We start from the raw sequence: 19,308 nt of genomic DNA, 5'->3' as shown, positions 1-19,308 counted from the left end.
CAGTGAACTGTGTACTGCCAAGTTCAACAATTCCATTGTATGTAGAATGAGCATTGGGCCAAAGTCTGCTTTATATATGTGCAATCTTATAGGATTTCAATAAAGTATCAAGATATAGATATATATAGCAATTATTTTCTCATATCAAAATCTGCTAAAATATAGGAGGTTTGTGGATGATGTCTTTTTGGGAGACCTGTACAATTTTCAGATGATTTCAAACCACACTGTATTATTTTTATCTAATTATTCAACTGTACTAGATATGTGACCTTACTTGCTCACCAAACCTAAAAACAAATAAAAAGACATACCAGGGGGTAGAGAGATCCCTCAGAGGTTAAAGGCACTAACTGCTCATTCAGAGGACCAGTTAGGGTTTGATTCGCAGCAGCAACCGGCAGAGCTCACAGCAATGTCTAAGGGCAGCTCCAGATAATCTGTTCCCCTCTTCTTTCCACTGAGGGCACCAGGCATGCATGTGGTACAATGACATACATGCAGGCAAAACATCCATACCCATACATTAATTTTAGGGAAATATTAATTTAAAATAATATTTAATAATAGTGAAAATAAATAGCATCAATTCAGAGACCAGTGTGCATTCGTGAGAAGTACTGCCATGTGGTTCTTACATTCAACTTCCATTAGGGTTCACACCCTCTCATCCTTCTCAGTGGGAGTGAGTTCTTAACCAGTAGCAGTAAAAACAATTCCTTCTCACATAAACCACTTATGAGAGGCTCAGAGAAATCATGAGAACAAAGCTGTGATGCCACGAAATAAATAAGCATTCTTATCATTTCAAACTGAGCTTTTTACACACACAAACCAATTAGCATGATGTTGATAAGCAAGGAAATTCCAGAAACCAAGCTTAGAAGTGATTTTAGTAAGTACAAAAACAAAAAACAAAGTAAAACAAAAACAGCCAAACAAACAAACAAAGAATAACATGCTTCTGGAACTCAAGTGATATTCTTTGTGAATTCGTCATGCCTTATTCACAATATTTCCAAGTTCGTTTGTTTGTTTTAGACAGGATCTTGTGTAGCACAGGCTGGCCTTGAAACCACTATGTACCTGAGTTTAACCTTGAATTTCAGTGATCCTACTGCCCACACTTCCCAATTGCTAAAATGAGGAGCACGCACCACCATAATTTTATGAGGAAATTCAGACTGAACCTAGGAATTTATGCATGTAGGGCAAGGAGTCTCCTATCTGATCCCATAATTTCCATTTTTCATTATGGCCATGTGATGTTCAGAAGTATATATTCTGATTCTACAGCACATATTTCAAGATTTAATTTGACAAAATTGGGAAAAAGATGAAGACCATTAGAGTCAAATATTAGGGTGAATTTGTAACTGTTTGAACAAAGACATCCCAAGTGTCAAGTGATAGATTTTAAACTAACATTCAATAGAACCTGTGTCCTAGACCCTGTAGAGGTGCTTCAGCCTTGACACAAACCTGTTTCTTCTTCAGTCATTTTATATGCTCACCTCAGCCCTCTGCCTGGAGGCCTCCTTTGGTCAGGTTTGCCCACCTATCACAACCTCAGCTAATCATCCTTGACTGTGCCCAGTGAACAGAGCTTCCCACTAGCACTTATCTAATCAAGGCAAAATCACTTTTTTATCTGTATATCTTCTGCTCTAGTCTGAGAATATCAAGAGGACCCTTGAATGCCCATTTCAGTTTCTACTATGTTATATAACCAAATATACAGTATATATTTTCACTGTTAATAGAATGGTTATAGATACCAACTAAACTTATCAATACATTTGAAATTGACAGATTAGCGTGTTAGTAAATGAATTAATGATAATGCCAAAATTCTAATAGATTTAAGATGGTTATAAAAAAGAATTCTTGGGGGATAGTATGCATTTCAGTGGTAAAACATGGGCTTAGAATTCACAGAGTCTGAGACTGAAGAGACAGCTCAGTGGTTAAGAGTGCTCACTTATCTTGCAGGGGACTTAAGTTTAGTTCCCAGTCCTTATGTCAGACGGCTCACAACTGTCTTTAACTACAGCTCTAGGGCATTGGATGCCCTCTTTTGACTTCCACAGGCATCTGTAACTCACATGTTCAGACCTACACGCAGACACACATGCACACACAAAGTTAAAAAAATGAAAGTTTTTAAAATGACAGACTTGTTATCCTCAGTATTAGAGGAGAAAAACGAAATATTATCATTATTTTACATTTGAGATAAGATCTCTCTGTACAACTCTGTCTGGCCTGGAACTCATTGTATACAACAAACTGATTTCAAATTCACAGAGATCCACTTTCCTCTGCTTCCCAAGTACTGAAATTAAAGACATGTGCTGTCATGCCCAGACATTTTTGAATTCTTATAACAATATAAAACTTGAAAGCCTATTTCAATAAACTAGAAGTCTCACATTTAGCTTCAAATAATCAATACTAAAGACACAGAAGAGCCCAGTCATAGTGCATGCTTTTAATCCCAGCATTCAGGAGGCCAAAACAGAAGCAGGTAGATTTCTGGGAGTTGGTGGTGAGCTTGGTCTACATAGTAAGCTCCAGGACAGCCATGGCTACCAAGAAAAATCCAATCTCAATGAATCCCCTTCAGCAAAACACAGAAAAGAACAGATTTTTTTAAAAAATTAATATCAGATTATTATATTTTCAAAACTTGGAATTTTTTGAAATCTACACATGTAGCAGAAACAAAGGTATGACGTGACTACTACAAAACTGCAAGGGAACAGCAGCTTTATGTTGCAAACAACACGATTGTCCAAATTACTCAGTTCTGTATACAGCATTTAAAATGAATCTTCTTTTTCAGAGGCTGTTAGGCTGGGCAAGGGTCTGTAGAGCCATCCACATTATATGAAAAACAGAAGGGACTGCCAGTTTTTAGATTTAGCCTTTAGAGACCTAGAATTAGGACCAATCTAATAGTAAGATTGAAACATTTTTAAGGTTAGAAGAGATTTGATGTTTTATGTTTTGCTTTTTTTTAAAAAAAAAATTTGGTCTTTAGTTCATTTTTTCCTAATGCTGAGAATGGATTCAGCTAGATTTCTGGAAGCTACAGAAAAGTAAATTTTAGCTTGATATGAAAGAATGTCTTATAATTGAGCTTTCTGAAAAGTAAAAATTAATGGCCTTGAAAGTAGAAAAGTTTCTATACAGGAGATATCTAGTGCTGAAATGACTGTCTCATCCCCGCAAGCAATTTCTGTAGTAGATGAGAGGATGTAATTCATTAACCTTTAGGGTCATCTGTAAATCTAGTGTTTTGATATTTTCTGAATTAATAAGGGAATTGACAGCATGACCTGGGTGATGTGGGAGGTGATGTATGCTGTGAAAATGTTTTATTGTCATTGGTTAATAAAGAAGCTGTTTTTGGCCAATGGCTTAACAGAGTAAAGCCAGGCTGAAAGATATATATATATATATATATATATATATATATATATATATATATATATATATATATATATAGAGAGAGAGAGAGAGAGAGAGAGAGAGAGAGAGAGAGTAGGTGGAATCAGGGAGCAATCACGTGGCCCCCTGCAGGAGACAGATGCACCAAAAACTTACTGGTAAGCCGCAGCCTCATGGCAATACACAGACTAATAGAAATGGGTTAATTTCAGACATAAAAGTTAATCAGAAATGCACTTAAGCTATTGGCCAAGCAGTATTGCAAATAATATAGTTTCTGTGTGATTATTTCATTTCTGGGTGGCTGGAACCAAGCTAGCAGCCTCTCCCAACACCTGGATATGTCCTTTATTTATACAAACATCCTGTGTATCACACATCAATTTCTGTTTAATTGAATGCATTTTTAATGTTATATTGATTTTAGAGTAAATGCCTTTTTAAAAATTTCAGAAATCATCTTTATTATGGGACAATTTTCATATAATAAACTGCATACATTGAGTGTGCAGAATTCCCTGATTTTTTTCATATGTGTTTTTATCAAACCATTCCTATAATCAAAGTGCAATACAATTTTATACCCACCTCCAAGGCCTCTTTGTTATTCCCTCTATTCATTTATGGTTTTGTCATAGTTAGCAAGCCACTAACCTTTAGTTACTAAATGGTAAATATCAGTCATAAGCTGACCAGATACCAACTAAATTCCATGAAAAAGTCTTAGTTTCTAATATTTATACTTTCTTGAAAGTAGGTATGCATCAACTGTCTTTTACTTTATAACAAACACATATAACTGATTGGCCTAAAATAGGATTGAGCAAACCATTCTTATGTAGGACCTGAAAGTAAATATTTTTAATGTTATGATGTTCTTACAGTCTCTGTTTCATATTTTCATAAATTATTTTACATATTGTTAAACATGTGACAGTATTATTTAGCTGAGAGGCTGTACAAATACAACTATAGACCAGATTTAGTCTGTGATCTGTAGTTTTCCCACGGTATACAGGCACAGGCATTAATTTAACTCATTATTTTATGGCTAAACTGGGTTTCGAGATGGGACATAAGGATCAGTTGTATTTCTGCAGGGTTAGCTTACATACATATCTGTGCTCCACTACCTAGTGGATAAGCTATTATGATTTAACTCACATGTCTGATTATGACAAGTTGTCATATATGGACAGATTCAACTAGGTCCATTTATCTCAGAAGCCAACATGCTACTCAACGGTTCTGTATAAAGAGACTTGTCAGGTTGTTGCCTATATTGTGTTTAGTCTTGTCTTTCAGCTCAATTAAGTCATGTCATAGGGACATCTGAGATCCAAGGGGCAATGGGGAAAGTTCTATTTCTTGGGGAAAGAAGAAACAAAAGCTGTAGGCACATTGTTCTGAGGAATGAGAAAACTGAGTTTAGAAACAGCTAAAAAAAGATGTGCTACTACAATTCTTGTTTTGTAAATAAGCATTATTCAGCTAAACAATTGGTTGGCAGCTTCAGAACCAATGGTTGAAATACAGTACGCATAGTCATTTCAGGGATTTAAAAGGATAAAAATAATGGCTAGAAATGTGGCAATTAGCTATATTTTTGCTATAGACAATTCAGTGAATGGTTATGTGACCAAAAATTCTGATTTACTTTCTGACTTACTCGCATATTCAGACACTCTTGAAAATAAATTAATTTTAAAGTTGTTATTTTTATTCTTAGTGTGCTTAATTTTTATAGAGACATATACTATCTGAAAAATCCCTGCATTTCCAGTAAAGTATCTTTTTTTCTTCTTAAAAATGGCGTAGCCATTATCAGGCCTAATAAATATATATTCACATAAATTTCTGAAGCACTTAGTACAGTGAATATCTAGGTATTAAAGAGTGAAACTATCCTACCCTAAAATGCCACCAATCTTTCAGGTAAACACTTGCCAGTTTGAATACTTAAACCTGGGCATGTGGGATAAAGCTGCAAATTAGGATTTGTTGCAAGGGAAGAGCAGAAGGATTCTTTCTCAGTTTATATTTTGAAGTGTGATGCTCAGACAGAGAACATACAGTTGTGTGTAGTAGTTTGAACTACGTGTTACTCCCCTTGACAATGCTTTAGTAGAAATGTTTTCTTTTTATCCCCTTCTGCAATGTGACAGTATCACCATGCCATTTGGAAGGGGAAAAAATGGCTGAGTGATTCCTAGTCTACTCCTTAACAGTCACCCAAACAAACAGCTGGCAGAGAAGACGTCTCTGACACATGAAGCTCCCCATGTGACTATAATGTCAAACTTGGTAAACAGTTCCCCAACTTTCCTTCTCTCCTGAATCAATTAATCCCCCAATTAATTCCATACTCTGGTCGAGATAAATGATATTATACAGACTCAGCAATTTTTATAATTTTTTTTACCAATTACTGTAAAAAAATAGACTTTATTTCTTCTCAGTGAACATGTACATGGAAATGCACATGCGCATGCACACACACACACACACACACACACACACACACACATGTGCACACACACAAACACCTCTGCATTTATGTTTGGTTTCTTTGTTTATGTGATTGAATGGAAATTTTTCACAAGGATTGCTTGCTCTTGTTATGTAACCTTATATTTTTGATATGAATTTGTTTCCCTAAAAGCAATACTGAACAGGATTCTCTGTGTACACTTTATTATAATCTACGAAGTAGAAAAGCCTGCTATTTGAAAATCCTTGAACAGGGAAGACATAGACTCCTTAGTATTTTACTTCCCGAGCAAAACTCTGTCAATTACTTGTCATAAGTCCTTAAGGAAGTTTCTTGGTTTCTCAGTGTTCTTTTTTCTCAAACTAAAGTGTGACTAGAAAGTCCCCATAGGCTTGTTTGAATTTAAAAAACAGTCAAGAAATTGTACTTACAACTATTGTTACTGTGAGTAACCCTGGTGATGATCACATTGGTGTTGGTCAATCCATGTCCACTTAGTAAAATTTATTATAACATATTAAAATCATACATAAACACATTTTAGTTCATTATACTGATATACAGTTTCCTTATGCTAAATGCTGAGATCATAGACTTTTCCAAAAGTACTTGTTATTAAGAAAAAATAAGGGGGTGGAGAGATGGCTCAGAGGTTAAGAGCACTGGCTGCTCTTCCAAAGGTCCTGAGTTCAATTCCCAGCAATCACATAGCAATCACAACCATTTGTACTGAGACCTGGCGCCCTCCTCTGGTCTGTGGGCATACATCGAGGCAGAATGTTGTATACATAATAAATAAATAAATGTTTGGGGCTGGAGAGATGGCTCAGAAGTTAAGAGCATTGCCTGCTCTTCCAAAGGTCCTGAGTTCAATTCCCAGCAACCACATGGTGGCTCACAACCATATGTAATGGGGTCTGGTGCCCTCTTCTGGCCTGCAGGCATACACACAGACAGAATAATGTATACATAATAAATAAATAAATATTAAAAAAAAGAAAAAAATAAAACCAGAACCTTTGGGGGATTAAAATAAAGTCAGATACAATTATCTTTAATCCCAGAACCCAGGAGGCAGACAGAACAGAAAAGAAAAATACTGTACTAGATATTTTTTCACACTCTTAACCTGGGCCAATAGAAAGCTTTATTGTTGAATCATATTGTTTTGGTTCTCATGAGACTGCCTCACCTTAGGTATAGTTTAGTGCCACAGTCTCAGCTTATGTAGAAAGGTCTTATAAATACCACCCCTGATGGGTTTTGCTAAAACTTGACATCATGCAGTGTCTCCCATCTGAAAATCTATGCAGTAATGATATTGTGATGTCATTTTATTTAATTTTAATGAAGTAAAGCAATCTATAAGCTCTGGACAAGTTAGACTGAATAAAATTAGATACTGTATGATGTAAAGTTGACTTTAAAACCATGAATTATTCTGGTCAGGAGATATATACATATATATATATGTGTGTGTGTGTGTGTGTGTGTGTGTGTGTGTGTGTGTGTGTGTGTGATCCAATATATTTATATATATTAGATATTTATGTATATGTATATGGCCCATATTTTATATAATGCATTATATTTATATGATGCATAAATATATTGGATCATACTACATGCACTCTTATGCACAGTTCTTTAAACATCTTCATCTTTACTATTATATGAAGCTGTAAATTGTTCATCTTCATTGCTGGAATATTCCATTGTGTGAGCATTCCATACTCAGTGTGATAATATAAACATTTTAAACTACATCATTTCACGCATGTATTTATGCAGAAACTATATTAAGCAATAGAATTTCTAGGTCATTGGTGTATATGTGTTCATCTTTTATGTATTCTTTTACTTCTCAGCATAATTATACCAATTCTCACTTCTAGCAACGAAGCTTGAGAGTTCTGGAGATGTCCTAACACCTTGAATTGTTTGTCTTTCCTAGTTTGGTGGATGTGCACAATGACATTTAATAACTATGTCAAGGCCTATAATCGTGGTATCTGTGTTTCAGTCTTCTTTCTTAGGGTTTTATTCTATTTATATTTCTTTAACGCTGAATTTTATGTTTCCTTATTATTATTTTGAGGCTTTGAAAATCCGACCCAGCTCTTCACTCTTGCTAAATATACATCACCTCTCACTCATACTCGCTCAGTTATTAAGGAACAGTGCATGGTATACACGCACATATAGTGTGTATATATTCAAATATTACATATCACATATATACACACTCTCATATGAAAATCTACAACAAATGATGCTCTTCAGGTACTGCATGTATGTGGTACACAGGCATTCGTGCAGGTAAAATACATACACATAAAAATAAATAATAAAATTATTTAAAATGCTAAATTTAGCCAGGTATAATAACTCAAGTCAGAATCTCAGCACTGGGGAGTCTGAGGTTGAAGTATTGTTGTGACTTCAAGGTCAGCCCAGGTGACACAGTGAATTTAAGGACAGCCTGAGTTACAGTAAGATCCAGTCTCAAGAAAAAAAAATTTCCTAGACTTTTCTCTCTCCGTTATCATACATCCAATCAGTTGAAAAGTAGCAGTTATTTAATTATATTATCTGTTTCGTAGTACACCTTTCCACCAATTTTGAATTCAAAACACTTAGTTCAGGATTTGATCTTTCTTTCTTTTAAAGATATTTTAGTTTCATTATATTAATATGAATATTATATGGATTTGTTATATGCATGTATGTCTGCACACCATAGGTGGGCCCAGTCTCTGTGGATGTCAGCAAAGGGCCTCAGATTCCCTGGAACTGACGTTACAGGCAGCTCTGTGCTGTCATGTGGATGCTCAGGATTGAACTGAGTCCTCTACAAGAGCCGTCAGTGCTCTTAACCACTGAGCCATCTCTCTAGTACCCTGCCCCTTCAATCCCCTCTTAACTGGCTCTGCTGGAATAGCCTGCTGGGCACACATTTCCATTTTAACCTGTTTCCTTTTTAAATTATTTTAAATGGATTTGTTTTATTTCAGGTGCATGAACCTGCATGTATGTATGTGCATTATCATGTGTGCCTGGTGCCCACAGAAGTCAAAACAAGTCATCTGATCTACTGAAATTCGGGTTACATACAGTCACGAGCCACAATGTGGGTGCTAGGAATAGAACATAGGTCTTCTGTAAAAGCATCAAGTGCTCTAATGTTCTGAGCTATCTCTCCAGCCCCTATTCACTTTTTCATCCCGATCTCTTCTCACCCACAATTTAATCCTATTTGAAGAAGACGACATTCTAACTATCCAAGTCCTACCAGTCTCTGCTATGTGTATCATATAAGAAGAAGCTTCCATTCTTTGTCAGCTACCTTCTAAAAAATAGCATTAGGTCAAACTATGAAGACCTAGATTTCTGTAGTAAGGTGATCTTGGTCTCAACTCAAGAGCATGATGGAAAAACTGGATAACATGGCATGCACTAGTGCCAGCCTATAGGAGAATTCTTCAGATTGAAATCGAGACTGGCAGAGTGAGATCTCAGCTCGCTCTCTCAGACACACAAAATGATTTGGTATCCTAATGGGAACTATTAGGATATTCTGTCAACTAGTTTTCTCAAGTCATAAAGTTTAATATTTCCCAATAATTTTTGAGTTTCTACAAAACATAAACGAATATTATAGCACAGCAGTATGTTCTAAAAACCCATGCCTTCCAAATTATTAATGTGAGTTATTAGCTTGGAGAATCAGCTTAAGAGGTTTCCCTTCGGTTTAGTGAAAGATTTCTTTACACATGCGGGTGCATTGCCTGCATGTACAAATCTACATTGTGGGCATTTCTGATACACTTGGAGGCTGGAAGAGGCCAGCAGATCCCTTGAAACTGGAGTTACAGATAACTGTAAGCCACCATGTCAGTGCTGGGAACTGATCCTTAGTCTTGAGCACTGAACCATCCCTACAGCCTTCCCCCTTGCTTAGCTCTTTATGCACTAACAAAATACCTGGTTCTTTATTATTAATATTACTATTGTTATTGTGTATGTGCTTGTGTGTGTGTAGTATACCACATACCACAACATGTGGACATTAGGAGAAACTCTTCCAAGTTGATTTGTCTTTCTATCATGGGTTTCAGGGAGAGAACTGAAATCATCAGGCTTGGTAGGAAGTGCTTTTGTCCACTGAGTCAACCTGCCAACTCCAACCATAGGCTAGTTCGTGATCTTCAAGGGGTCAAAGTGATCATTTTTCCCCTTTAACTTTGATATCAATTTTCTTCTTAATTTCTGAAATTATCTTAATTTCACTGATATTATGTTTGGTCATATGTATCTTTATCCCACCCCTTCCCCCAAGTAGATTGTAAACTTACTAAAGATAAGACCTTACTCCCATTAAATCCCCATAGTAGAAGAATCTGATAACATTATAGAATCATTTTTTTTATATTTCAACACCAGGTTTCTAGTACCCCCAGCTTACACAAACACTAAAGAACAACAAGAAGAGTTTGAACAATCAAAGAAGATACATGACAAGTATTTTATAAATATACCATTATTGCCACCATTTAAAGAAATTCCCATTGGAAGATATTTAACAGAGAAATTTACTCTGGGGGTGAGCTCTTTAAATATTTTCTTAGAAATGGTGGAAAAATAAAAATTCATAGCAGTCATATTTTCTTTTTGTATTTAAATTGTTTTCCTGTGCTGGCAACAGGTACAGTCACTTGCTTTGGCCTGATGAACTGAATTCCATCCTGAAGTCATGGTAGACGGAGAGAACTGCCTCCTGTTGGCTGTAATTTGACTATCACATTTCTACTATGGCTTGTACACAGGCACACATACAAGCAAATAAATGCTAATTTTTAAAAAATCCTGACAAATGAGTCAGTGTTTGAGTTCAAGATTTAGCCACTGATATATGATGAACAGGTAAAGTTGTTTTATACACACACACACACACACACACAATTTCTTTTTCAGTTGTAGGAAAAGGACACAGGACCTCATACATGCTAGACAAGAGCTCTACTACTGAAGTGAACCTGTAATCTATCCATTTCCTTTTTCATTGTTGTCTGATTGTCTGTGGAATTCCTCCCATAGGCAGTCCATTCAAAACCTGCCACCCCAACCAATGACTGGTACAGATTGGAGACTTAGACAGTGAGGACTCAGCCCTGGTACTGTCAGGAGCGGGGGGGGGGGGGGTGTGTGTGTGAGGACCCAGAGGCTTGATAGCCTAGAGCCCTAAGATAGAACCAAACACAACTGGCAAAAAAAAATAATAATTAAGGAAATGTTTCCTAATGATACTCTGCTATACTCGTAGACAGGAACCTAGCATAATTGTCATCAGGGAGGCTTCATCCCACAACCAAGAGAAACAGATGCAGAGACCCACAGCCAAACATTAGGCAGAGCTCTGGGAATCCTGCTGAATATGGGGAGGAAGGATTGTAGGAGCCAGAGGGGCCAAGGGCACCGCAAGAACATGGACCACAAAATCAACTAACCTGGACTCCTAGGAGCTCACAGACTCTGAACTGCCCATCAGGGAGTTGCATGGAACTGACCCAGGCCCCTTGCAAGTTACAGTTGTGTAACTCGGTGTTCTTGTGGGACTCCATGGGAGCAGGGCTGTCTTTGACTCTTTCTCCTGCTTTTGAGACCAGTTCTTCCTACTAGGTTGCCTTGTCCAGCCTTAGTAAGAGGGGAGGTGCCTAATCTTTTTGTAACTTGATGTGGCATATTTGGTTGTTAGCCCTAAAAAGTCTGCCACGTTCTGAAGGGAAAGGAGGAGGAGTGGATGTAGGGGGGGGGCAAGCAGGGAGGGGACTAAGTGGAAAGGAGGGAGGGGAAAGTTCTGTCAGATGAAATATATGAGGGAAGAATAAATTTTAAAAAATAAAAAAAACACCTGCCAACAAGAGGCCTCCATCAAAGACCGCCTTTTCTCCCACTGTTATCTCCCAAATCAGTATTCACTGTCTCTCTCAGAATCCTGCTATCTGAAAACACGAACCTGGATACACCTTTTTCTTAAAACACATCTGAATAATATTCGTGGTTTAACACTTATACCAAAAGAACAATAGCAAATATTGTAAAAGGTTCTGCATATTTTAGGCTGTGAGTATGAATTTGTCTTGTAAGGAATTGTCTCCTTACTCACTCTACCTTGTCCTGGAGGTAGTTGCTGCAGACAAGGTCTCATTATCTGTTGCAGGATGACCTTGAGTTCACTGACTGGTACAGGATTTTCCTAAGTTCACAGTTCTCCTGTCTAGGCCTCCCTCCCAAGAACTGGCATGCCTACTAAGGCAAAACAAAACAAGAAAGTGTCCTTCTGTAAACTGCTGAGAGAGGAGGGCCTGAGCCACTCGGGCCTCTCATTTTCCTCCCTATCACAATCTAAGACGAAAAGCTAAAGTGAGTACACTGAATCTATTTTTATTCTGTGGTGTTCTATGTTCAAACAGAGGCTGACTTTGTAGACCAAGCTGGCCGTGAGCTGATAGTTTTGCTGCTTCCGCCTCTCGAGAGTAAACGGGGTTATAGGTATGCATCACCCCACCTAGTTTTCTGTCACATCCAAACCGTAATGACACCACAAGCGAACAAGCAAGGAAGACAGGCTCCTTTTGTAAACAACGGAGGAGGAAGGATTGAGGGGCACTTGGAGCAGGCCCGTCATTTTTTTTTTTTTGAAGCTGTAGACTTGAACATAGCAGATTGGCTTCCGAGGTGTCACACCTGTGCAGCAGGCCACTTTCCATCAACGCAGTAGTCCCCAGGCTTCTGAGTCATTGTGTGATTTTGACCCATAATCGGTTCCTGTTCAATAGCATCCGTGTTTTTACAGAGCAGTTAACGAATGTCCCCTAAGTGGCTAAATTACTCACCTAGCAAGTGTTGAGTGGGTAGCTCTGAAGGGGCAAATTTGGCCTGGTCTCTGCTCTGCATCTTGATGCATAGAGAGTCAAAAGCAGCTACACTTGCTCTGCATTAAGAAAGCTGCTTTTGATAAGACATAATGCTTGGAGATATGCATCTTAAAGGGAAAAAATTGTGTCTTCATCCGTACTATTGTGTCTTATCTGTTTCAATTTAAGATGACTTTCTTGTTCACTTAATTGGCTGGCAATTCCTTTGTTTGCCCAATCTCAAGAACCAAATCATAAGTATTAATTATGCTTAGGTTGTCATTTAACATTTTTTATGAAATTTGAGAATTTTCAGAAAAGGGGAATATAGGAAGGCATGTACGAAGAGCTTTGCATTTTAATTAAGAAGCCTCGGAATGAAATGAGCCACTGACGGCAACAGATGAGTGCTTGTAAAAGCTGGATTGCTATTTGATATATGTGCAGTATTTTCTTGTGGATAATAAGTCCCAAGACTTGTTTCAAGAACAGTGATAGTGCAAAAACAATTAGAAGAGATAAAGCTGCTCTCTTTAAATCATCTGCTCATAAATAAAAACCGTCGTGAATTATTTCCAAAAAAGCAATTGACAAAGTATAAGTAAATCACTCTAAAACCTAAAGCTGTGTCAATTTTTGCATGTTCAAACAAAACCTCTCTCCTTGCTCAATGACGATTTTTTTGACAAATAAATATTTACAAAGTATGACATATAGATTTTGTGTATTTCTTTAGGCCAAAGTGTACTACTGCTTACACTAAAATTTAATATTTCTCATCACAAATATACCACAATAAGAATCTAGCTTAAAAGTAATTCTCTCTTGTAGCAGACTATTCATCAATCATTCTTTAGATAATATTGGCACTCTGAGTTTTCAGTTAGGAAGAAAAAACCCTGCAATTTCTGGATTGATCTGAAAATCTGAGCACATTTGTGGAAAAAAACAGTCAATTCTGGTAAAGCAAAATTGTGTCTAACCCCAACTGTGAAGTCAAGAAGAAAAAAACTAATCAACCTTTTGCAATAATAATTCTTCTTCATCGGGTAGATCTAAGGGTTAATTTATGATTTGAGAAAAGACTATCACAACCCCTATTGTTTTTCCAAAGTCTGGTTGTGTGTGGGAGGAAGGTAGAGAGGTCCCAGAATGAATTCACTAATTGGGGTTTTCACCTGCTGTGCGTCTAATCGAATACAAAGCCTTATTTGTAGCTGAAGAGGAAGAGAGATTATGCAGAGTGTCAGAATTTCTGCCTAGTTTTGAAATTCCTGCTATTTGGCACAATCAGCTTGGAAAAGGCAGACAAATAGTTACAGCTCTGAGCTGTTAAGGTGGACCAGGAATGTTGTAGCAGATACACTTGAACCACCTTAATCAGCTCTCCATTTTTAGCAGGTAATGTAGTTGGTGTAAGCCTGGTAGTGCTATAGCTTCCAGGCTAATAGGCACACCGATTCTTTCCCACTAAGCGACTACCGGCCTCTGAGGTTAATGAAGTGTGCCTCTATTTTAGTGAAGATGCTAAACTTCACATCTTTTTAGATGTTCAGCTTGATATCAGTGGCTCTGTGAAGCTTTGAGGAATCGTATTAAGTGAAAACTGCTTGCAATTGAAGGAGAGTTCGACTTTATCTAGAACCTGTCTGGTGAAATCTCTGGTGTAGCTGGCAGCCGCCTCTGAAAACTTTCTGCAGCCTGGCTTATTCTGCCTCCCTGCAAAGGAAAGGCCTGGGGGAGAAAAATCAGCTTTTGTGGGAGGATGATGTGCTCTGGGTCTGAAAGAAGAGCTTGCAGAGTTGCTGCTGATGGTTTAACAATGATCTAGAGGCATTGTTAGACGTATTTTAATTAGGACACCATCACATTTGCCCTAAGTGGCAGTGATTCACCGTTATCGTAAGCATTTGTTAGAAGTCTGATTCATGGTCTCTGGCTAGAGCTTACACCGTGCAAAGAGAAACATCGAGATATTGTACGTTTACTGGATTATACAAGTGTTGACATTTTACTATAAGATATGCATTACTTACTTGAAGCAATACCTATCCTCTGAATGGGTTTTTACAAAATGATACAGACCAGATTTAACGTCGGCTGCAGCAAATAAAATTCACACAAGGACTCTTAGAGCAAGCTGACTCTCAGGGACTGGTGATGTTCCTTAGGGCCACCTTCCTGGTGACTGTCCTGTAAACCCATTTGTTGTCATTTTCGTATGCTACCAATCACTTTTACCCTGCTAACATTGGAGTAACATTGAAAATAAATTACAAGTAGCCTAGAAAGGTTAATAAAAAACTTAGAATGTACTTGTCGAATATTCGAGAAGCCTGGCTTCTGTACTTGGCCCTTCACACTTGCCACCAAATGGTTATGTCTAAACCTAATATTCCTACAATACTGACATTTTTGAAGTGTAACTCCAATCCAAATGATTATCCATCTAAGCCCCAAATTGAAAGGGTCAACAACTAACTCCGAGGTACACTTACTCTTTACACCATACAACTATCTTCATTTACCTCGTTGTGGGAGGTATGTAACTTATCATCTCTCCTGCCCCCCCCCCCAGCCTGCTGTGACATTTCTTGTTTGGTGACTGTTATCCATCCAGTTTTGGATCCACCTTTGGATAGGAAGCCTGTGGTGGTATGAATAACAGTAGCACCCAGAGGCTCATATACCTGAGTGCTTAGTCACGAGGGAGTGGCACTAATTGAGGAGTAGAACAGTTAGGAGGGGTACCATTGTTTGGAGGAAGTGTGTCAGTGAGGGGTGGGCTTGAGGTTTCAAAGGCTCATACCAAGCTTAGAGTTTTGGCCTCTCACCTACTTCTCCAGCAACATTTGTGCCTGCATTCTGCCATGCTGTCTGCTTCTGCCATGTTGATAATGGACTAGACCTCTGGAGCTGTAAGCCAGCCCAAGGAAATGCTTCCTGTTGTAAGAGTTACCATTACCACACGGTGTCTCTTTACAGCAATAGAACCCTAAGACAAGGCCTTATCCCTGGTTATATGTTAGATTCTCCCAGAGAGCCTTAAAAATACCAATGCCCAGGAACAGTTAAATTAGAATGTAAGAATATCTTGGTGGTGGTGTGGGGAATATTCCTCCTGTGAGGCTGGTGAGTTTAGGACTGCTATCTTCTTTCTTTCTTCTCTGTGTGCACATCCAGTCAGTCGGGGATCTTTTACTGTCAACTATATTAGAATTTCTTATTCCTCAGACACTAGTGCGGTTCCCTCAGATCCCCCTTATACTGCAGTAACCTTGTACCTGCTGGCCTAACTCCAGTTTGTCTTCTGATTCAGTCATCACAGCAATCCTGGAGCGAGAAAGCCACGTTTGTAGCCACACTCCTCCCTCTTTTGGAAGGTTCCCATACCTTTCAAGTGCAGATCAACTCTAGGTTTTTTTTCAGCAGTCCTGCCATATTTTCTTTTGTAAGTCCTGTGTTGCCATTCCCTCCTGAAGGCAAGTAGACCACCAAGGCTCTTGAAAAGAATTGAGTTTATTTTCCTTTGCACCTATTCCTATTATCAGTTTGATTTTGATGTGACTTTTTGTGGGCTTAATAGGAGCTTTATAAGAACCTTTGTCCAGTGATTGTTTAGTCTGCTTTTCCACCCCATGGGGTAAAACTGTGTTTTGCTGTCTATCTGACCCTCAGTGTCCAATCCATCGCTCTAGAAGGTGGCTTGGGCTGGGAAGCATTCAAAAAGAAACACGGTACACTCGACGTGGGTACCTGAAGACAGTATAATGAAAAACCTACTTCAAAGATTTGGGCAAGGTGGACATAAAAAGGAATGATAAAATTGTGTAAGGGTACAAAGGGAAGGAATGGCTTGGGGCACCTGCATAATGCTGGGCCTGAAGGGAAAGATTGCCCAATGAGGCTGCAAGTCAAAGAACCTAGATACTTCTAGGCCACGGGTCGGCAGGAGGGAGCTGGAGAAATAAATACCTAGCTATCACTTGCTCTCTTCCCTTTCATCTTCTTCCACGGGCCTTTCATCACTGCCTCCCACTGGTTGAAAGTGAGCGGAAATCAAAGGGCAAGAGAGCCTGATTCCCCAGAGGTTCAGCTTCCTAGGGGCACTGAGCAGAGCAGAGAATAGGGGAATAAGCCCAATCTCTTAGGCTATAGAACTAGCTTTTCGGAGGTGCAAGCCAAGTTTAAGTGATCCAAAGACCAATGTGATTTAGTTATGGGAATGTTTGCTGAATCACCTTCTTGACCCCTTCGTGTCTCATTCCCTTTTTCCTGATATTTCTCCCAAGTTCACTCGTCTTTGCTCTCATCTATCAGCGAGCTTGCTTGTGAGCACACTAAAGGAAACACAGACGTTTTTCATGATAAGAGAGGCTCTGTCTGTGCAGTGCAACAGAATAGCCAGTCTCATAACTCTTAGGAACAGGCTTGCTAATTCCAGCTCTTGCACCACCATGTTCTGATTAGGAGGGCGAGGCAAAGAGCTCATTCATGGCAGGACCTGTAGTCAGGTTTTCAAATTGATTTTTTTTCTCAACTTTGCATCCCTTTCTGGTCTGTGGTTCAAATCAAAACAAAATAACAATAATAACGGTGATAATAATATGGAAAATTGTGACATAGCTTAGTGGCAATTATGGGTTCAATTCCCCATGCCACACAAAATTAAGAATAATGTAAAACAGCTACTCTAAATAAACCATATGTACACATATGTGCGCGCGCGCGTGCGCACACACACACACACACACACACACACACACACACACACATATATATATATATATATATATATATATATATATACAAAATAGCACTATGTAATTTACACATGGAATGAAAATCAGGCAACTCTGTGCTTTAAAAAAATACCTTTACTTATTAATCAAAACTCTTAATATGGCTGAAATCAACAACAAAACAGTGTGATGCCCATGTCATTCCTTAATAATACTTTCAGTATTTTCTAAAATGGTATCAAGATTTGGAAGCAGTGCTTAAGTACTTATAACTCAAGTCTAAAAAAGGACTTAATGCTATATTTTTGAGAATTGCCATCTGTCAAATTTTTAAAAATTCTGAATAGTGATTCTGTTTTCCATTCTTTTTCTTTTCCCTGACAATTCATTCTTAGTAGTTCTCTAATTGGATAGTGGGAAAATAGACTTTCACATTTAGAGTTTAGAGAAACAGCAGAATTCCTGAATATTGAGCAGTTCACTAGAATGTAAAACCAGCAAGCCGGCAACAAAACACAAAGAAAAAGGACTGACAGTGAGCCTCATCACACAGGGGTTGCAGATCTTTAGGCGATTGATTTCTAATATTTACAAGTGTCCGTGCTGTGCTGTTTGTATCTTCTCCTTACAGTAAACAATATTTAAGTGATATCCAGCATCGACATAACGATTACTCTGAATGATTTACCGCAAAAGCTACTACTTTCTCATCAAAGGCAACTAATCCCTCCACCCCAGAGAAAGATAGAGGAGGCAGACCTGGAATCTACTTCTAGACTAGGGACACCCTCACCCCAAAATAAGTCTGAGTATGCCCTCCCCTGGCTGCACCAGCAGCACCCCTTCAATTCACTAGCTCAAGCTGCTACAGTACTGCAAAGGCCGCCCTAGTCCTTGAAGGGAAATGCCAGAAGTACCATGTTTGTTTTAAAATAGCAACACCCATCTTACCTACAGGCACATAGTTTTAGTGATAACGTCAATATTTTTATCTGTTTTGTCAAAGGTAATAAAGACACCTCAAATTTCATTTCTCCTTTCTGCCTCCTTGCTGTGTTGTGGCATACCAAGACGCAGAAATTGATGCTGCCGGTCCTTTCACTTCAAAGAATCTAAGTAAAAATGTAGAGGGGGAGGCAAGAAGATTTTTAAAATAATAAAAAAGAATATATTTAAAGTGTAGACTTAAGTAGATGAACTCACCAGAAGAGCGAAAAATAAATGGTTGAAAGATAAAAAGAAAACGGCCAAGAAAGGAACAAAGAGAAACAATGAAAACACAGAGTAACTCCTCCGAGTCTAAAATATGAAGATATGGAGATTGTGGAAAATTCTTGTGCTAATGAAGACTTTCTTTTGTTGGGAATGTTTCCAAGCTCAAAACAGTTGTGTGTAGTTAAACTGTACCTTCTTCCTATTGCAGCTTCTGATACGAGTCACACTGGGCCATCAGGCCTAATGTCTTTTCCAATCCAGTGCTATACTGGAAAAGCTATCCTTTCAGAATTTTCCTAATACATCAAGACAAACCACTGTCCTGTGAATCTGTATCGGTGCCTCTCCAACTTTAGTGTGCTCAGTGTTTGATTTGGTAGATCCAGGTTGGGGCCCTGTTTTTTTTTCTTCCATTTCTAAGAACTCTGTAGATGATGGTGGAACTGTTGTTAGTCCTAGACATACATTTTGAGAACCAATGCTGTATCAC

General features: G+C 38.2%; 1 protein-coding gene across 9 annotated transcripts in view; it reads left to right on the top strand.

Moving 5' to 3' along the window:
* Dmd (dystrophin) overlaps positions 1 to 19,308 on the top strand; it is a 2,313,977-nt gene that overhangs the window by 2,148,512 nt on the left and 146,157 nt on the right. The gene's annotated exons all lie outside the window — the stretch shown is intronic.

This window comes from Microtus pennsylvanicus, chromosome X (genome assembly GCF_037038515.1).
Source record: "Microtus pennsylvanicus isolate mMicPen1 chromosome X, mMicPen1.hap1, whole genome shotgun sequence".
Lineage (NCBI taxonomy): Eukaryota > Metazoa > Chordata > Mammalia > Rodentia > Cricetidae > Microtus > Microtus pennsylvanicus.
Note: the sequence above shows the minus strand (reverse complement) of the source record. Positions and strands in the feature narration are given on the sequence as shown.